This window comes from Triturus cristatus, chromosome 4_1, assembly GCF_964204655.1.
Source record: "Triturus cristatus chromosome 4_1, aTriCri1.1, whole genome shotgun sequence".
NCBI classification, from domain to species: Eukaryota; Metazoa; Chordata; class Amphibia; order Caudata; family Salamandridae; genus Triturus; species Triturus cristatus.
The window spans coordinates 321,033,579-321,042,586 of NC_140585.1; positions in this window are offsets into that span (position 1 = coordinate 321,033,579).

Below are 9,008 nucleotides of genomic sequence, written 5' to 3' on the forward strand. Positions count from 1 at the left end.
ACCTGGCTGTAGGCAGCCAGCCACCACCAGACATGTTTCTGGACCCCTGGGTAGAGAGTCCCTGCTCTCTGCGACCAGAAACAATGCACATCCTTGGCAGAGGTTATGTTATGTTAAAAACACTTATAAAGCGCTACTGTACCTGAAGGTGTCCTGGCGTTAGTTAAAAAAGTCCTCATACTGAAGTGTAAACAGGTAGTGCCAGAGTTAGACATTAAAAAGGCACGTTTTTAAGGCCTTCCTGAATGCCAATAGATTTGTCATACTTCTGAGATGGATAGGCAGACTGTTCCATGCCTTAGCTGCACAGATCACAAAACGTCTACCACCCCAACTAGCTTTTTTTACTGAGGGAACAATCACCAGTTTTGCTTCTGAAGAACGAAGTAATCTTTTTGGAACATGCCATTGGAACTGCCGGTTCAGGTGGTCCGGACCCACACCATGAAGGGCTTTATGAACAATGCATAATGATTTCAACTTTTTTTTAATTTGTATTATTCTGTTTATTGATTTTCAAGGTAAGAAAAGTGGTAAAAAACCCTTTATTTACACAAAAGGCACACAGTGGGGTAAGTGGAAGTGGCGACTTACTAAATGAGGGGGACAATGTAGTTATAGAGAGTTCTAATCCACTATTTAGTGATCCCCAGGGGAACGGGTTGGCTGCGAACATTCCTCCAATAGACTCATTGATACCTGAGCTGGAGAAATTACTAAGGTTGCTTCTGACACCCATTGAGGCCAAAGTAAATAAGCTAATGGATCGATTAGACCACTTTGAGCAGGCCACCTTGGATAATTTTTTCCATATTAAGTCACTAATTAAATTACAGCCCAAGATAACTGAGTCTAGTAGGGCTGAGGAAATTTCAGAAAAAGCACAAAATCTGCCTGTTGTTGTAACACTCCCCCAAGCAGGCTGCACTATAAGTAAGACCCAGGCAAAGGGACCAAGTCAACCGCTTATTTCACCAGAGCAGGTCTGTCCGAGCATTAGTGCAAGGGAAAAAGCATCTAAGGTCCAACACCCTATGGTAAAGGACAAGAATAAGACGGGCCTACAAAACAGCAACACTGTTGCAAGTAACCATCGGCCAATGCCAAGTATTTCCAATCCCAACATAAATATTGGAGCAGAGGGCCTTAATGGCCCCAGGACAACTAAAGCTTTATCCTCAAACCCTCAGCAAAAATCAAATATCCCTAACCCTTGTCCTAGTGCCCCGGTTAATAGACCACCACCGACTTATTTGGAGAAACAACCCCGAAAGATTCCTCCTGTGAATCTTACCCCGGATTCCCACCCTTTCGTGGCGGTTCTCACTAATGTTCCACCTCTTTTAGTCGGTCAAGGAGAAAACTTCCAGATGCTCAAAAATAAAGTAATGCACTGGTTGAAGGAAAATAGACCACTCCCGGGGGGGCTGGACGGGTTGATAATAGGGGTAAGGAGGATCGACTGGATTGGGTACACCAGTAAAAACTTGGGGGGTGACTGTATTATCATCAATTTTCAAGACCCCAGGGTGGCTGGTTGGATTACAAGGCAGGGCTGGGGTATAAGTAGTGGTGGAATTGGTATCGTGGATCTTTCTTTTTTTTACCCAAGACAAACATGCTTACTAAAAGGTGGGCCCATGAATCTAAATAGTTCCACCAATCCTCCGTTGGTAATGATTGCACCCTCACCCTCTACCCTACTGCAATGGCAACCCCAAAATATTGGTTCAAATTATAATAGTCTGGAAGGCACTGAATGTTTGAACTGGGGATATTGACCAAAGCTTAACATAAGGGGATGCCTTCCACACCAGAAGCCAATTTGGGTCCCCGAAACCCCGGAAATGACTACTGATGCTGTGTTGAAGGTAATAGAAGGCGATGAAAATGTTGCATCTGTAGAGGAAATTACCGGGGATTTAATGCAAAACATGAGTGGTGAGGTGTTAATGGAACAGAATACTGTGGACAATGCTCACAATTTGGGAGATGAGGATGATGGACAATTGAGTCCCATGGGATTGCCCATTTCTGATATAATGGGTAGTGATAGCCCTGCTATGGAAAGCTTTGTATCTTGGAACGTTGCAGGATTGGGGAGTAAGTTGATGTTACAATCGTGGGCCGACTTTATTAACGGGTTTGAACTGTGTTTCTTCCAGGAGACTTGGGCCTGTGATCCTATTTACCTCCAAGGCTATCTAAATTTTTCAATCCCGGCATGTCGAGGTCCTAGGGGTAGACCCAAAGGAGGCCTCACAGTTTGGATTAGACAGAGTTTCGGACTTACTGTGAAAATGTGGGACTTGGGCTGCAGAGATATTCAAATGCTACGAATTTCCTCAGTAGAGTGGGGTGTGATAGATTTATATAATGTCTATGCCAGAGGTTGTTATAACGGGAGTTCCCCCACTTTAGAGGCTCTATTTAATTTTCTGCAATCAAAGTCCCTTGGAAACAGAATAGTAATAGCTGGGGATTTAAATAGGACTTTTGAGCCTCTAGACAGTACCGAAAACCCATTAGGACAGGAAGAGGACAATCTATGGGGTGTTCCCTCCCTGAATCTTGCCCCTGTCAAACGTTGGTCAAAAGATATTCTTTCCTTAAATGCTATGTGTTTAGAATATGGGATGCGTGCCCTCAATGGTAGAACAAAGGGAGATAAGGAAGGTATGTGCACATATGATAATGGTCATAATAGAAGCAGGATAGACTACGTTATTTGTAGTCTTAATCTTTGGCAGGGGGTTTGTGACATGGAAGTTAAGGGCAGGATAGAAAGTGATCACAACCCCCTCTGTGTGACCCACACTTGGTGGAAGCACACTCAGCCTTATCTACATGCTAGTAATGGGTTGCTCCCAGACATGGCGAATAATATGCGTAGATTGAAATGGCCCTCGGTAATGGCGAATGCAGCCTCCATGGATTTTATTGGGTTTGAAGTGGACAAAGCAATTGTTTCCATGGAATTAGCTAGTGCAACACTGCCAGGATCTAGGGCGATCACTGAAATCCATAACAATCTTTTCGCCACCCTAAAACCATACTTTATGAGAACATGTAAGGGTAATCGCACAGCTTCCTCTAAACCAGCAGGGTGGTTTAACAAACAGTGCAGGGCAGCCAGATTAACACTGGGTAATGCTATTAGAAGCAGGGACAGTGTAGCAATCAAAACTGCCAGGAAGCAATACAATACTAGCATTTTCTTGGCCAAAAAAGACTGGGATGAGAAGCATTGGGAGGAACTGAAGGAGGCTTCTGGAGCAAAGGATTCCAGGCTTTTCTGGAAGATAGTAAAGTGGGGCAGAGGCGGTACCCCAAACAAACCGGATAATAATGTTGCTGAATCCGATTGGGTGAATTACTTTAGGCCCCAATATGCTGAAACAAAGGAGTGGGGTGGTGGGGATGTAATCTTGGCTGTATTTCCTAAGGATGATCTGTTTTCCTCCAAGGAAGTTGAATTTGTAATTAGCTCCGTTCAAGGGGGTAGGGCCCCGGGATCAGACGGGATACCCTCGGACGTTTTTAAAAATGATAAAGATAGGTGGGGCAGATATGTGCTCCTATTGGGGAACGCAATTGCAAAGGGTGCGCAAGTTCCGGAACAGTGGAGGGGAGCCATCATTATACCCGTCCACAAAAAAGGAGATCGATCCCTTCCAGCTAACTACAGGCCCATAAGTTTGATTGCCACCGTCCAAAAAGTAATTGGGAAGATGGTGGTAAACAAACTTATGGACTGGGTGGACGAAAATGATTCTCTTTCCCCTTTTCAGGCAGGCTTTCGAAGGGCTACCAGTACCATCGACCAGGTGTTTCGCTTCACTATGCTACGGTGGGGGACGGTTCTTCTTGGTGGGGGCAGCCTGTATGTCGCTTTTGTCGACCTGCGGGCTGCCTTCGACCTAGTCCCAAGGGGTAAGCTCTGGGCAGTGTTAAGTAAGATAGGCATTCCCGCAGAATTGCTTACTTTGGTTATGAGGTTGCACGAATGCAATTTTGCCAAAGTACAGTGGGGGTCAAATGGCCAATCCTCTACTGACTTCCCTGTGGAGCGTGGGGTGCGCCAAGGTTGTGCAATGGCGCCCTTGCTCTTCACATTATATATCAATGGGATAGTCAGCAGGATGCAGGACGCTAGTGTGGATGCGCCTTCGTTGGCGGGCATCAGGGTTCCGATCCTGATGTTCGCTGACGACACTTTGATAATATCCAAAACCCCAGCTGGATTGCAACGGGCCCTGAATGTTTTTGATGACTTTTGCCAGGAGCATGGCCTGGAAGTAAACATAGGCAAGACCAAGCTGATGGCTTTCTCCCAAGGACAGAAGCCTCGCCCTAGGATACACTTGAATAATATCGGGCTTGAGGTCGTAAGGGAGTTCACCTACTTAGGGGTACAAATCGCAAGTAATTATGGTTGGTCCCACCACATAGAAAAGGCGGTCCTGAAACATCAGCAAATATCGGGGGCCTTACGGGTGGAGCACAATAGATCCAAAACAAAACCCATAAAACCTGTCCTCGCTGTATACGATGCTAAGGCAATAGGATCGGCCTTATATGGGGCGGAGCTGTTTGGCTTTGACAACTTAACCTCATTACAGATAGCTGAGAACTGGTTTCTTAGGGGCATTACGGGATTGCCCCAGAGTACACCATTAATCCCCCTTAGTCTTGACCTGGGAAGAAGATCGGTAACCGACCGAGCCAGACTGCGTCCCATTTTATACTGGAGGCGACTTTGGTCCACCCCTGAAATTAGGCATTATGGGGAAGGCTTCCTGGCAATAATCAAGAGTGATACATTCCATAAAATATCATGGCTAAAAAACCTAAGGGTATTGCTAGGCGAACTAGGTCTTTCCAACCTTTGGGACAATCCGTCGGGGGAAGTGTTCCCAAGCAAAAATATACTTAAAGCACTATATTGGGAATGGATAGATGAGAGGCTTTGGAGAAGGGTTAAATCTGACTCAATGGGAGGTCGCTTTTTGGAAAGTAAAATGTGTCCTGCTTTAGAAAATTACTGGGACAGTATAACTGTTCCTATGGACAGAAAGTTGTTTTTCCAATTAAGATCTGGTTCCCTCCCGTTGAGAGATCTAACAGGCAGGTGGAAGAGTTTGAACACCCAGTGCTGCCCAGCATGCGGCGCAACTAAGGAAAGTGTGGGACACTTCCTATTTGCTTGTAAGGCTTATGCCTCCCCAAGAAGGGTCTGGTTAACCCCTATCTGCAAGAACCTTGGGACATCCAGTGCGGCTGAGGCACAGAGAATTATTTGCACTACTTCTGAGGAGCCTATTGTTATGGGAATAGCAAAGTACCTGGGGTGGGCTTGGTCCATTAGACGGAGAGCCCTTTCTGTTTCTCCTAATGTTTCTTGATTATGTTTTATTTGTATAATGTTTTGTTTTACAATGATTAAGCTTGCGCAACTGTTTTAATGTATTGAATGAAATGCCCTGATTAAGTGCGATGTTTTTATAATATGCATGTTGTGCTTTTATGAGTTTATAACTCGAATAAAGCCTTCTACTAAAAAAAAAAAAAAAAAAGATTTTCAAGCAAGGCCAGTACATAAAGCCGCCACGATGGGTGGTATACCAACAACCACAACAATCAACACAATCAACTAGAGGTGATCGATACTAGTTTTGCATATACAGACAAAAGAAGGGTTATCATTCATTATGTACATGACACAACATAGGGATTACGCATTATGTGCCAATGTCACTGAAGGAGTGAGCTTAGGGCCCTGCTGATTATTCATCAATACATATTGTCGTAGTGGTTCCCAGACGTCCTTAGGTTTAGAAGATGTTGGCAATTCTTCCGCATACAACTCAAGAGACTGTTTACAATAAACCATGTCCTTTATCCAATGATCATAACGTGGGGTCAAGGAGCTCTCCCAGGTCAACACTATTCGACGTTTTGCTAATAGTAAAGCAATCCGTAAACATTTCTCCAGTGCGCCCTTAACATGAGGCACATAACTTAATAAACAACAGCAGGTGTACATTGCAATAGTTGACTGGACATAGTCTGCAAACATTGTATGACATCCCTCCAGAATTTTGCGACAGATGCACAGTGCCATGCCTAATGCCAAAAGTCTGCGTCGGGTTGGCGACATCTCTTGCAATCACTGGTATCCTGCAGACCAATTTTATACAGTTTCAGAGGTGTATGATACACCTGGTGAATATATTTAAAATGGATAATTCTGAGATTGCCATTTGGGGTCAATTTACCAGTTAATGTACATATATGCTCCCAGTCAGTTGGGTCCAGTGGAGGATCTAGTTTACTATTCCACCTGTCTAGGCTGTCATCCCCCACTCTCACCAGTTCAGAGCGCACCGCTTTATACAATTTAGTCACCAGTTTACGCTTTGAAGGTGCCTCTAATAAAAGCTGTAGTGAGTGTAATGTAGATAGCTCCTCTGGGAATGAGCCATAATGAGCCTTCAGCGCTAGTTTCAATCGATGAATGGTGAACTTGAACAACAGTGATTGATAATACCCACAGTGTGCAATAATCGAATCACCCCCGTTTCTTGAGTCACTGAGAGAGAAGCATGGTGTTCAAGTGGCCGCGCTGGGGCGTATAACGGAAGTTTAGCTGTCATTCTACCAATAGTCTGCCAGGCGGCTATAGTGGTGTCCACCGTGTTTATTTCAGTTTGTGGGGTGCCTCTGCGTGTATGTGTGAGTATCCTGGCTAGCGGAATGTGGTGGGCATCTCCGTCTTCCACCGCCACATGGGGCGTGAAGGCATGCGGGTTGTGCCAATAGTAGGCATATTGTGCCTGCACACATAGGTAGTATACATATAGATCCGGAGCACAGACATCACCTTGTGCATAGTCCAGAGAAAGTGTTTGCCAGCTTACCCTAGCCTGCTTGCCATTCCATATCAGCCGAAGTAGTTGGGTATGGATAGCGTGGAATAGCTATTTTGGTAGTTTAATCGGAATATTATTGAAGAGGTAGAGAAAGCGTGGTAACACGACCATTTTTATAATGGCGATGCGATCAGTCAAGGAGAGGGGCAGAGAGGACCACCTATCAACTTGAGATTCTAATGTTGTACATGCTGTGCCATAATTTTCCCTAATTACAATCTCAGGGTCGCGATGCACCCACACTGCCAAATATTTCACAGGATCTGCAGACCAAATCAGCGGATATTCCATTTGTGGAGGTGTAGTGATCGTCAAGGGAACAACTACTGATTTATCCCAATTTATTAAAAGTCCAGAAAATAACCCAAAACGGATATATTCCCGTAATATTGGGGATAAATATTTATGTGGCTCACGTATAAAAAGCACCATGTCGTCAGCATATAGAGATATGCCGATGGGGCGATGATTGAAGTTGAGTGCTGACTCCCTGTGACGCTGCAGAATTACACAAGCCAGGGGCTCAAGTGTGAGAGCAAATGGTAGTGGCGAGAGGAGACAACCCTGTCGAGTGCCCCTGTTAATGGATAGAGGTTCGGAATTGAGGCCCCCCACTCGGACTGTTTAGCAGCTGCACCCAACGCATACACATGGGCGGAAACCCCATTTGTTTCAAAATTTAAAACATTTAGCACCTTTCGATGGAATCGAATACTTTAGCTTTATCCAGCATTACTGCGGCAGCAGGCAGGTCTGGCATTAAAATATGATACATGGCAAAGAGCGTTCTTAAATTATGTGACGTAGAGCGTTCCGGTATGAAACCAGATTGATCCGGAAGCACCAGACAAGTCATTACAGGTTGAAGTCTAGTGGCAATATTTTAGCTAGTATTTTTGCATTTAAATGAATTAGTGACAAAGGACGATAGGAGTTACATTGGGACAGGGGTTTTTCTTTTTTTAGTAAGGTGATAATTAAGGCCTGTCTCAAAGACAAGAAGAGAATACCCGTTTCATGGGCTCTGCATATACCTCTAATAGATAGGGCGTTAAAAGATCAGCGTATTCCTTCTAGAACTCAGCTGTGAGTCCGTCTGGACCAGGGGCCTTTTTGTTTGGTAAAGATCAGATCGCTGCTTTGATATCTTCTTTGCCTGATGGCTGAGATATTCCCGGTGCCCGTCCGCCAGCCAGGCGCAAGCCCTATGAGAGAGACTCATCAAGTGCTGCTTCATCCATGCTCCCATGTGATGTATATAGTGTGGAATTACAGGACCTAAATTGGTCAACTATCCCCTGAGGTGTGGAGTGTTCTTCCCCGTGTGCATCTACTATTTTCGTGATGGGACAGTGTACAGTTCGGAATTTGAGTCTGTTGGCCAGTTGACGACCAGGCCGGCCTCCCTCGCCATATGCACGCGCGATATGTCGACATGATAGATAACGGATTTCCGTTTCCGCCATGGTGTTATATTCCCTTATCTGTTTTTGAATGCGTGCTAGTGTAATGGTGCTGGAGTTGGCTGTGTAGTCGCGTTCCAGGCTCACTAACGTAGTTTCAATGTTAGAAAGTTAGCCTCGTATATCTCACAGTATGCCGGCTGTAGTGGTTATGCATACTCCCCTCACCGTGACCATAAAGGCCTCCCACAGGGTGGCAGCACTTTCCACTGTGCCCACATTTATTTCAAAGAATTGCGCTATCGCTTGCCTTATGGTGTCATTATAAATAGGGTCTAGTAATGCCTCTGCTCTGAAACACCATGTGAACGGGCAGTGTATGGATGTGGGTATAGTAATACTTAACTTTACTGGGCTACGGTTTGATAATGTGCATGGAAGCACAACTACATCAGTTACCCAATTGTTGCAATCTTCATTTAAAAGCCAATAATCCAGTCTGGACCACGTATTGTATGCAGGTGTGATGTGTGTGCCTGTCCTAATTTCTTCATTGCGTAAGCGCCAGGCATCCACCAGGCCCATCTCCAGCATAGCATCCCGTATACACTGAGCGACCTTTACAGTGCGTGCACCCTGCGGGCTCAACCTGTCTTTAGTAGGGTCTAAATGT